An 8,683-nucleotide genomic window follows, 5' to 3' on the forward strand; every position below is an offset into this window, starting at 1 on the left:
TAAGAAAGGATGCTCTTCTACGTTCCAAGCCCTGCACTGCTGTTTAGTACAGTTTATTCGTGAAGTTTATTTTATTAATGCAATGTCTATTCCATGTTCTTAAGTTCATAAATTTTATAAATAAATTGTAACTGGAATTAATATTTAAATAAATGAAATTCCAAAAAAATGTCTGTCATTATTGTTATATATTTATTACCTTGAACTATATTAAATTTTATTTAACTATTCTCTAAGTTTAAATAACTTTTGCATAATTAGTGTCAAAAATTTTAAATTTTGCGTTGAGTTATAGAATTTTATTTATTTGGTCCACTTTCAATGTGCGTCGTTCGGTCTCCTTATACTACTCCATGCTCTCCACGTTGAAAGCTGCAAAGAAATTTTATGCTATGTTTATCTTTTTTTGAGTGATACTACAAAACGGTGATTAATTTTTTATACAAACCACTGATGTTTAAGTTTTCATTAGATCCAAAATAAATCAATAAAAACTTATTTTTTTTAGATTTTATTTTATTTTAGATAATTAAAAAATAAACTTTAATCAAGGTAAAATTATCACTAAACATAACCTAAAATTTTCGAATTGTTTACAGTTCCTTGTCAAGGTTTTTTCTATATAATTACAGAATACATAAAATTAATTAAAAAACGGTTTTAACAAAATATTATTTTTATTATGATTTTTTAAAAATATTATTATTATTATTCTTTATTATTATTATCATTATTATTATTCAGTAAACACCTATTTGTAGATCTTTACATTGAATTTCAAAATTGAACATTGAGCCCATTTTCACCGTGTAGATAAATTTAATTCTCCGAGAAATGTCCGCCTTACGGTGATATCACACGGTGACATCGAGGTGATATCATGGAGACATTAAGGTGATATCACAGTCATATCACGGTGATATCACCATGATATCATGTTGATATTTTAGAGGGACTTAAAATTTTTAATAATTTAAAAAATAATAACAACCCGTGTGGAAAAGTGATGTGGGCCCCCAGCGGGGGCCCTTATGGATCGCCCTCATGCCATGAGGGCCGCATATGGATGATCCATAGGGGCCCCTCATGGAAACGACATGCTCATCGATGAGGGCGCCCGCATGGGCGATCCATGAGGGTGCCCCTACGGGCGCCCTTATGGGCCCTCACGTTTGCCCTCATCTTGCCCTCAAGTTTGCCATAATGTTTTTTAATCAATAATATTAATAATAAAAGTTAATTAATAATAAATAAGCTTAAGTTATGAATAAATAACATATTTATTTAATAATTATTCAATTTTAAATTAAATTCTTACTCAAATTCAATTTATTAATTAACGTTCTAATTAATTAACTGTCGGATATAATTAAAAGTAATAATAAATTAATTAATTAAAAAATTAAAAAATATTTAATTTATGCATACTATTAACGGATATTTTCATTTTTCAATTAATTCATACATAGAATTAATGATTAAACGCAAACCTGAGAAATAAATAAATCTAACGCATGGGGGGAATCGAACCTACGACCTACGGACTATGAGTCTAACGCTTTACCAACTACGCTACGCACGCTACTTCAAAACGAATGCTAACTTCTTGATGCTATTTAAACTTAAAAAATACCTAACAAAGAAAAGTGCTTAACATCATTTAGTTAAAGTTAAGATATTAAATTATATTTTCCAATCAAATGCAATTTATAAAATATAATTAATTATATGCTTTATGATTATTATCATGAATCATCTCAGGTGAATTTTCAAAAAAGTGTAAATATATTTTTATTAAAAACGCGTTTTTCGTTGTTTTGAATCATTGGAAACATTCATTTTTTGTTGATAAAAAAATATTTGATTTTTGGACTTAGAAAATTTTGCTAATCGATCATGAGGGCGATCCATGCGGGCCCCTACGGTGGCCCTCATCTATTTTGCCATAAGTGTGAGTGTTATTTTCAAAAAAGTGTAAATATATTTTTATTAAAAACGCGTTTTTCGTTGTTCTGAATCATTATAAACATTAATTTTTTGGTGATAAAAAAATATTTGATTTTTGGACTTAGAAAATTTTGCTAATCGATCATGAGGGCGATCCATGCGGGGCCCCTACGGTGCCCCTCATGGATTCGCCATATGGATCAGCCCTCATGGGCCCCCGCCGGGGGCCCCGAACTCTTGAGGGCAAGATCGTGGCTTTTTCCACACGGGAAATAAAAAAAATAATAAAAATAATAAAAAAAAAATAATAATTTTTTAAAAATTTTAAATCCCTGTAAAATATCAACATGATATCACCATGATATCACCGTGATATGACTGTGATATCACCTCGATGTCACCGTGTGATATCACCGTAAGGCGGACATTTTGACATTTTCCTGATGTCACGGTGACATTCCCCGGTGATATCACCGTGACATCTGGTTGATATATCGTGCTACTTGGGTATAATAATATTTAATTTTTGATTTAAAAAAATCTTTTGTTCTTTGGTTAATATATAATGCAAAAGATATGTTTGATTAGAATGCGCGTGACATTTCTCACGCTGAATTTTTGACTGGCGCCCAACATTCGCCCCACCCCCATTCCCAACAAAAAAACTTCCCCCCCTGTTTTTTTAAACTTCAGCGACATTAGCAACATTCAAAGAATACCTCAATGTTTCATCTGAGGATTTATAACATATTTAATGGAACGAAGGGTTCTCGAGATTTTTACCGTAAGATAAAACTTGTGCGTGCATATTCACAATGTTTGGAGATTTATGAACACTGAATTTTTTTTTTGCCTGGCGTTTGAATAGTTGTTTCTATTGTTATTTAGAAAAATTCCCCTCTCTTCATTAATTTATGAATACCATTTGTATAATAATTTAACTACAATTATTTTTTTTACATAATTTTTTTTTATAATACCTACACTGAGAAAAATGTTTAGTCAGAGCAACCAAAATTTTGTTGGTATTTAAGCAACCAAACAATTTGGTTGAGTGTTTTTTGTTGGCATAACAAAAATGTTTGGTTAGCAAAACCAATTTTTTTTTGTTAGGTCAACAAAAATGTTTGGTTGATCAAACAAACATTTTTTTTTGTAAAATTAAAAATTTTATTCTACCTTATTTCTTTTCTTTTTATCTCTTTTATTTATTTCATTATTTATTTATTATTAATTTGACATTGAATTTATATTTATCCAATTGAAATATTTGTAGACTTTGAAAAATCTCATCTCCGCCTGGGATCGAACCTGTTTTAAAACTGAAGAGTTTTAAAGAACTGGGAGTTCTGACCACTGGACTACCCCATCCTTGTGAGAGATTTAAACTAACAGTTCTCTTAAGCTATAAGCTGAGAACGAATCAAATTATTTGGTTAGGACAACAAACGATCATTTGGTTTTTTAGACCAAACTATTTTGTTGTTTTAACCAAATTATTTTGTTGTCGTAACCAAATTTTAGTTGAAATTTAAAAATGTTCAACCAAATGTTTGGTTGAGATAACTCTACGAGTTTGTTTCAGCCAACCAAAATTTGGTTACAAGAACCAAAATTGACTAACCAAACAATTTTGTTGCAAACACTAAATTTTTTTTCTCAGTGTATAGTATTTATTTTGAGTCGGTATCAAAAAGTACATAAAATTTTTCGAAAAAAACATTTAGTTTGAACAAAACAAATTTTGTTACTCTTACATTCGATGTTTTTACTATTATTTTAATTATAATTATTTCTCTGTAATTGGTTTTTTACATTCTAAATAAATTTGTTGTTTCTTTTTTTCTTTCTTCTCTTCTTTTTGTTATTTTCTACGTAATTTTCTTTTTTTTAATTTATTTAGTAATTACCTAAAAATTTTTTTTTTATTTACAAGAAATTTTGGAAGAAATTGAAATTTTTTGGCGGAAGTTGTTTTCTAATCTATATAAAAAAAAAAGAAAAAACGAATCGTAAAACTCAAAAAGTGAAGTGATTCAGAAGTACGAATGAGGAATTCCTGAAACTATTATCATTCCGTGTCGCGATTTGTCACACTCGACTTGCTTTGCAGTAAACAGTGTAATGTGTGCCAAGTGTTACAACTTGCATGCCACTGGATTTGCATCCACCACCGCAAAACTTTACGTCTATCTTCGCCTCTCGCTTCATATATGTGTGTGATTAATAAGACAAGAAGCCGGAAGCAAAACACTTAGGAAAGCAAGTGATTAAATTTCCAAGTCACAGAAATATAATCATATGTCATATTCAGATACAAAATAAGACATATTTTTCTGCATAAAAAAATTTTAAACTCGAAAAATTGTAATTTTTTTAATAACACAAAAAAAAGTATCTCAAAAAATGAGAACAAAAGATTCTAAGTGAGATTTTCATTTAAAAAAAAATTTTTTTGACTGGAACATTTTTTTCTAAATTTTTTTATGAAAAATAAGAAAATACATTTTTTTTTATTTGATAAAAATTATGCAAGTTATGATTTTTTTAAATTTAACGCCGTCAAAAGCCGAATATTTTTGAAACGCATTTTCTTTTGGATTTAATTTCAATTTTTTAGATGCTTTTGTTGTAGTTACATTATTTTTTACTAAATATTTAAAATATTAAAGAAACAAGATGGGGGTCCCTTTTTATAAAAGAAGTTTATGTTCATTTCATGAACATTTTGCTTCCTCATTGCGCAAAGCAAAAGATTTGCTTCCTCTTGGAGGAAGCAATAAATTAATAATTTATATACATATTATTTTTAAAATATGATAAACGATTTCAAAAAATATATCTTTTTCCACCTTTTCCACTCTTTCAACCGTTTTATTGCTGAGAGAGGATAAAAACAATTAAAGAAAAAGAAGACATCAAATCAAGTAAAATAATATGGGGCCGTCCATATACCACGTGGACACTTTCGCGGAGGAGGGGGGGTTTAAAAATGTATAAAATTGTCCACGATCCAATGCATTTTGGTGTCCACAAGGGGGGAGGGGGGGTCAAAAATCTGTAAAAAATTGTCCACGTGGTATATGGACGGTCCCTATAACAAAACTAATTATAATATTAATTAAGTTAATTACTGTAAACAATTATTAAGTTTAATTAATATAATATAAATGAAAAACTTTTTCTACATCCTCTACGAGGTGAAATTTTTTAAAAGATCAGAAGAATAATGGAATTCTTCCTTAAAGATTTATTCTTTAAATTTAAATGAAATCTAAACTTTATATATATACCAATCAGTTTCTTTTGACGTAAGGAATAAAATTATTATATGTATTGCCTTTATTTTAGCTTTGAAACAATTTTTTTATTAAAATCGATTTTTTGAAAAAAAGTAAAAAAAAATTTTTTTTTAGGGGGTACTTTCTAAAATTGTTGTGTTCATTTTGAGATATTAATGTGACAAATGTACATACCGAATTTTAGCCAAATCCGTTAAAACGTATTAACGATATCGTGTTCACAAAAACTTTTTTAACTAAAATATGAATTTTTGAATTTTGAATTTTTTAATTTATTCTTTAAATTTCAATGAAATATAAACTTTATATATACCAATCGATTCGTCTTGATATGAGGAATACGATTTTACTATGTATTGCCTTTAATTTTGCTTTCAATAAATTTTTTCGATTAAAATCGATTTTTTTGAAAAAATGCCAAAAAAATTTTTTTTGTGGGTATTTTCTAAAATCATTGTGTCCATTTTGAGATATTGATGTGACAAATATACGTACCAAATTTTAGCCAAATCCGTTAAAACGTATTAAAGTTATCGTGTTCACAAAAAAATGGATCCACACACACACACATACACACACACACGCACACATACACACACACATACATACATCCGGACAATTGATCAGGGACTTATATATGACATTTATAAATAGAAAAAAATTTGTTTGGTGCATTTCTAATAATTTCATAATTTGAAGGACTACATAGCTTCCTCCAGAGGAAGCAAAATCAAACAAATTTTGTATAAAATATTATTTTTTATCTGTTAGTATAACAGAGAAAAACGCATTTTAAAAGTATTCGGTTTCTGACAAAGCTGAATTTAAAATAATCATAACTTTCATAATTTTTATCAAATCGAAAAATAAAAAATACGTATTTTCTTATTTTTCATAAAAATTTTGAATAAAAAACTCACTTAAAAATGACCTTGATAGTAAAAAAGAAATTGTTGCAAAAAATATGTCACAATGAAAATTGTAGTTTAAAAAAAAAACAAAAGAATTTAAAAAAAAAACTTGTTAGAAAATGGCAGGAAGAAAATAATTCCCTTGTTTAAAAAAATAGTACACAGGAAATGACTGAGAAAAAAATGGAACTGACATATAATTGAATGTATATAGAGAGAAAATTGTGAATGATCATAAATGAAGGAGAGCTTCTGAAATTGAATCGGGAATGATGGTTTGTGTTCTAATCAATACATGAAACAACTGATTGCCTCTTTCAAATGATTATATATCTGATTTGCATCGAGTCGAGCAATAAAAACAACTGATCAGTTATGGAACTTGTATATACAAAGAGGACAAAATAGAAGTTCAAAATAACAACGTATGTAGATTAATCTTCTTTATCGTAACAACAAAATTCTTTTTATATTTATATTAAATCAATACAAATTGAAAAAAATAATAATTATTTTTAGTCAGATTTATAAATTTATTTTTATAATAAATTATCGTATAAAAAATGTATTTATTTGTAAAATAAATAATATAGTTAATTTATTGAATATACAAATTTTAGAGTTTGGAAAATATGACTATAAGTATAGAGTAAATAAATTTTGGTCAGACAGAAAAATTATCAAACATTATATATTAAAAAAGCAATACTTCAAAATAATACAAAATAATTAAGGTATTTTAAGATACTTCAGATAATTCTGGATACTTTAAGATAATTCTCAGTACTTCAAAGTATTGAATGTATTTCACGATGCTTCAGATAAATTAAAATACTTTCAGATCATTTAGGATATTTCAAGATAATTCTCAGTACTTCAAGGTACTTCAGGATATTTCATGATACTTCAGATAATTCTGGATACTTTAAGATAATTCTCAGTACTTCAAAGTATTGAATGTATTTCACGATGCTTCAGATAAATTAAAATACTTTCAGATCATTTAGGATATTTCAAGACAATTCTCAGTATTTCAAGGTACTTCAGGATATTTCATGATACTTCAGATAATTCAGAATACTATAGATAAATTAAAATACTTCAAGATAATTCAGAATGTACAAACATTATATGGAGTACTTTAAAGATGTTCCACATACTTCATGATACTTTAGAAATTTTAAAGTACTTTAATATACTTTAGGATATTTCAAGAAAATTTATAGTACTTCAAGGTACTTGAAGGTATTTCAAAGTCGTTCAAAATATTTCATGATACTTCAGATAATTCAGGATTTTTCAAAATATTTCAAGATAATTCTCAATACTTCATGGTACTTCAATAGGTACTTCAGAATATTTTATGATACTTCAGATAATTCATGGTACTTCAGCTAAATCAAAATACTTCTAGATAATTCAGGATACTTTAAGATAATTCAGGATATTTCAAACATTTTAATATAATTCTTAGTACTTCAAGGTAATTCAAGGTATTTCAAAGTCCTTGACAATTTTTTTTTTAATACTTTAGATAATTTAGAATATTTTATGATACTTAAGATAATTCAGGATACTTTGAGATAATTCAGGACATTTCAAAATATTTCAAGATAATTCTCAATACTTCAAGGTACTTCAAGGTACTTCAGAATATTTTATGATACTTCAGATAATTTATGGTACTTCAGCTAAATCAAAATACTTCTAGATAATTCAGGATACTTTAAGATAATTCAGGATATTTCAAACATTTTAATATAATTCTTAGTACTTCAAGGTACTTGAAGGTATTTCAAAGTCCTTCAAAATATTTTATAATACTTCAGATAATTCAGAATATTTTATGATACTTAAGATAATTCAGGATACTTTGAGATAATTCAGGACATTTCAAAATATTTCAAGATAATTCTCAATAGTTCAAGGTACTTAAAGGTATTTCAAGGTACTCCAGATAATTCACAGTATTTCGCGCTATTTTAGTGTATTTCAGGATATTTTAGATAATTAAAAGTATCTCAAATACTTCAAGATAATTCAGTTTATTTCAAATTAATGTAAAATACTTTAAGGTATTTCCAAATACTTCTCGCTTCTTTAGATAATTTATAGTACTTTAATGTACTTTAGGGTGTTTTATAATACTTCAGATAATTCAAAATACTTCAAGATAATTCAGAATATTTAAAAATAATTCTTTATAATTCCGGATACTTCACGAAACTTCCGATAATTTCAATACTTCATGACAATGCAGGATATATGAAATATTTTTAGATAATTTATTATTGATTAATTCTATTCTAAATAATATTTTTATCAAATAATTTTAAGATAATTTATTATTAATTAATAAATTGAAATTAAAATTTTTGTATATATTAATATATATCTATTTTTTTGCTAATATTAAATGAATTTTATTAACTAACTCCGCATCGTTTATAAAAATTTTTGATGTGAAATTAAAACGATGCGATAGGGGAATTTTTTTTAAATAAAATGGAAAAAATGTAATGG

Source organism: Leptopilina boulardi, unplaced genomic scaffold (genome assembly GCF_019393585.1).
Source record: "Leptopilina boulardi isolate dan_hultmark-lab unplaced genomic scaffold, ZJU_Lbou_2.1 LbouV2_392, whole genome shotgun sequence".
Taxonomy (NCBI): Eukaryota; Metazoa; Arthropoda; class Insecta; order Hymenoptera; family Figitidae; genus Leptopilina; species Leptopilina boulardi.